At 35.7% G+C, this 4,301-nt stretch overlaps 1 pseudogene; it reads left to right on the forward strand.

Moving 5' to 3' along the window:
* The first annotated feature begins 1,838 nt into the window (after window positions 1–1,838).
* LOC132014566 (heterogeneous nuclear ribonucleoprotein A3-like) overlaps window positions 1,839–4,301 on the forward strand; it is a 12,085-nt pseudogene continuing 9,622 nt past the window's right edge.

A 4,301-nucleotide genomic window follows, 5' to 3' on the forward strand; every position in this document is an offset into this window, starting at 1 on the left:
TATTGAAACTTAATACAAAATTGTCTGAGTGAGTTCGATTGGCAGCTTACATGGTTTCCTTACGGAAAACATCCACGCTCTTGAGTATTTCTCACTGCCTTCTTTATATTCTTTTCTCTCTCTCCTTTTTTTTTTTCCTGGAATAGCTTCAAACTATTTCAGACTGCACAGTAAGCCCTATGATTTGGAGAGTCTGTGTTTCTGCTTTCAACAACTGGACAGTAACCATTAAGGTCTAGGTCACACAATTATTGAAAATTCTGCCAAAGCAGACATTTGAATGGTGGCACTATGAGTTTGGGTTGGGAGTGAATCATTTAGTTAATGCATCTGCATCTCTCTGCACATTTTATTTACTGGCAGACTCTTCTCTGGTATCTCTAGGGTAGTACGAATTCTTTTTTACTGTGAAAAATAGGGCCCGGGGTGGGGGGGAAATTCATCTAATAGAGTTAGAGCAGAAACAACTGACAAAACAATGGAAGTTTTTTATTATTTTTAAGATGGTATTTATTTATTTATTTGTCAGAGGGAGAGAGAACACAAGCAGGGGGAACAGCAGGCAGAGGGAGAAGCTGTCCCCCAGAAGAGCAAGGAGGGTCCACTCTGGACTGCATCCCAGGACCCCAGGATTATGACCTGAGCTGAAGGCAGATACCTAACTAACTAAACCTCCCAGGCATCCCAACAGTGGTGTTTTAAAAGGTTATAAATATTGCTGAGGACATAAAAGTCTTCATTACATAAAGTGGCAGAAACTCTAATTTGGTTGTAGAACTTATCTGAGCTATTTTTACATTTATCTCATGCTGAGTACAGAAACCAGGGCAATTCTTGCCACTTTCCAGCAAGGGCCTTGACAATATAGGACATCAATACAGAAGTAAAACCCAAGAGAATTTAAAAATTACTAACCTATGTTTTGAAGACATTTGCAGCACACACCTACCTCTTAAAGAAAATGCAACTCAGGTTAAATCCAGGGAACTACACAAACACCGTCATTGTGCAAAATATTGCCATGAGTAAATGTTGATGGTGAGAATTTGAAGAACAATTGAAGAGGGCGGGCAACTTTAGCCAAATGAGTGTCTACTAAGGCTTAACCTCCCAACTCAAACAACTTTACAGAAGAGAAGGTCCACAAGCCAGAAAAAAAAATAGTCAATGAAGACAAGCCTGTTTGTATTGGAAGAGAGTGCCTTCCTGACCAGGCAAGCATTTAATCCATGCGCGGCTCAGCAGTGATCATCATTCATCACCATTGATTCACTTTGCTGACTCAGAGAGGTTCAGAGCTAGGTTACTACAGTAATAATGTAATGTACTGTGGAGTTTATTTTAATGGCAGAATTAATTTTAACAGCTTTATAAATTACTTTAGTTCTGTATTTATAGAACCATTAAGGTTATGAAGGGGTCAGTCATATTTTCAGTTATACTTTACAGCATTTATAAAGGAAATTATATGTTACGTTGCTATGAGTAAATTAACAGATCCCGAAAGTTCTAACAGGGTAGCATTCAAGAATCTATTCTACTCTGAAACACAAGTTATGAGCTTTCCCTCAACCTCAACTACATCTACTGGTTTTATCTGAACACTTAACGGAATAATTCTCCCCAATACTACTTTCTCACTGGAATCAACAAATTCTTAAAAACAGAAACATTATTTGAGAAACAGGTCAGAGGATCATAAGGGAAGAGAGGGAAAAAGGAAACAAGATGGAACCAGAAAGAGAGACAAACCATAAGAGACTCTTAGTCTCAGGAAACAAACTGAGGGTTGCTGGGGGTGGGGTGGGGAGGAGGGGTAGGGTGGCTGGGGAATGGACATGTGCTATGATATGGGAGAAGGTATGTGCTATGGTGAATGCTGTGAATTGTGTAAGACTGGTGAATCACAGATCTGTATCCCTGAGACAAATAACACATTATATGTTAATTTAATATGTAATTATTAAAAAAGAAAACATTTTTAAAAAGTAAAATGCTGAATAACCAAAGGTAAAACCAAGTTTCTTTGTAAATGCCTCTACTATATTTCTTTTTCTCATGTCCACTGGCTTTAAGCACAGGTTGTGACTAGGCAGAGAAGATATGAATTATAGAAGCAAAGCTAGGAAAAAAACAAACCCTAAACAATTCCTCTGTCTAACATGTAAAGTTTAAGAATTATACTTGAAAGCATAGAAAGGTAAACTTGCTATCCAAGAAGGTATAAAACTTTATGTGATGGCATCTTACACTTGTGTTTGAAACTGAGGTATTTTCTTAAGAGTAATTACCTCTAAGACTATGGATTCTAGAAAAATCGTAAAGATACTATCAAATGTATTTCAGTAAGCACCAAATGAACCTCACTTGCAACCATAAATCATTAATCTTTAATCATCAGCCAATTTCTCAATAAGATCATTGGCATGGAAATTCTAAGATACTCAAAGGATAGTTCTAGCCGATCTGGCATGCACGGTTGGCTTGTGTGTTTAATTACTATTTATGTGTCGGCAGGATCCAGGCTTTTGTATGTAATAAATAGAATGCTGTCATAGTGTCCAGATGGTTTTAGACGCAAGGCCCAGGGAGACTGTTTGGAGATTATAGGACTGATTTACTCTCTGTTTGCACCAGTCCGATTGTAAAAATCATGCTAATAGTAGACATATCAAGAATTCTACACTATAAATAAATGCAGTGCTTTATTGGTTATTTTGAAAGACATATAAATTTGACTTTACCATTAACATAAGAAAATTGAAGGACATTTTATTTTTTTAAGATTTTATTTATTTATTTGATAGAGATCACAAGTAGGCAGAGAGGCAGGCAAAGAAAGAGAGGGAGAAGCAGGCTCCCCGCTGAGCAGAGAGCCCGATGTGGGGCTCGATCCCAGAGGCTTTAACCCACTAAGCCACCCAGGCGCCCCTGAAGGATGTTCTAAAGCAAAGTTAATATAATTGCCTCATATGTCTTTTATTTTTGAAGGAGATAGGAATACCTGCCTAAGGCCTAATCATTACCCCATAAAATGGGCTCTTAAAATAAATTAATATATTAAAAGATGTTTTCTATTAACACCCCAAATCAAACCTTTTACAGGTTAAAAATTTCTCATGAGTCATGGTAGAGTTCTAAGGAGTAAGCAGTAAGAGTAAGAAAAGTATATACAATGAGTCCTATTTTCTCCCACTCCTTTTGACTTATTTTCACCTTATATTTTTAAATGATTAAATTTAAATAATTTTACTATGAAGTGAAAGTGAATTAGGCAAAATATTTCCCTATTGCTGATTATTTATTTTCCTCATATGAATTATTTTTGTTTTTGGAGATTTAGAGCCAGATTGTTAAATTCATATTTGGCTGAAATATTAGAAAATGTTGAACATATGGATAATTCAAAAATCCTTCAATTTCATCCTACGTGGTTTGAATCATGAGCTTTGCAGTCACTTCAATGAAAAGAAAGAGGAAAAGAAATTTAAAAAATTTTAAATTACTGAGTTGAGGAATAAAGTTAGAATAAACTGAAAAAAAGGAAGTTAGCCTGCCACAATTTCAAAATCTAGGAGAACATTTCTGTCCAGGAGTCTGAAATCGACTATTTGCTATAAAAACATTTTTAAGAAAGAAAATTGTCCTAAAACTGGTCTTTGATAGAATTTATGAGTTGATATGATCTATTATCCCTTCTGGAAAATAATTAGAATTCCTGATAAAATGCTTCAGCAATTTTATAAGAGATAACTGTGATTTCAGAGTCACTTTGGAAAACCTACCCACTTGAGAGGAACCTAACCAGTCTTAGAAACAGATGGTGATTTTTAATCAATATGCATTGGGGGGAGGAAAATACAGTTTAATAATGACTATTTAGGTAGTCTAATTTTCTTATAAAATGTCTTTACCAGGAAGAAGCTTATGATTCGGCAGATTTGAAATACAATTTTCACAAGTGCGCTTAACTGTTTCAGAAATTGCATTAACATCCTACTAGTATACAACATAAGGGGCAACCATGGATCAACCAACAGAGAAGTAACATGTCTGCATAAGAAACAACAGAAACAAAACAGTGAAACAGACCCACACACATATGACCACTTGACATATAACAAAGACAACCCTGAAATACATGGGCTAAAGCATGCTCTTTTCATTAATGATGCTGAATCAATTGTATACCTATATGGAAAACAATAACTTATTTTTTTAAAATATTTTATTTATTTATTTGACAGAGAGAGATCACAAGTAGGGAGAGAGGCAGGCAGAGAGAGAGAGAGGGAAGCAGG

Source organism: Mustela nigripes, chromosome 3, assembly GCF_022355385.1.
Source record: "Mustela nigripes isolate SB6536 chromosome 3, MUSNIG.SB6536, whole genome shotgun sequence".
Classification (NCBI taxonomy): domain Eukaryota; kingdom Metazoa; phylum Chordata; class Mammalia; order Carnivora; family Mustelidae; genus Mustela; species Mustela nigripes.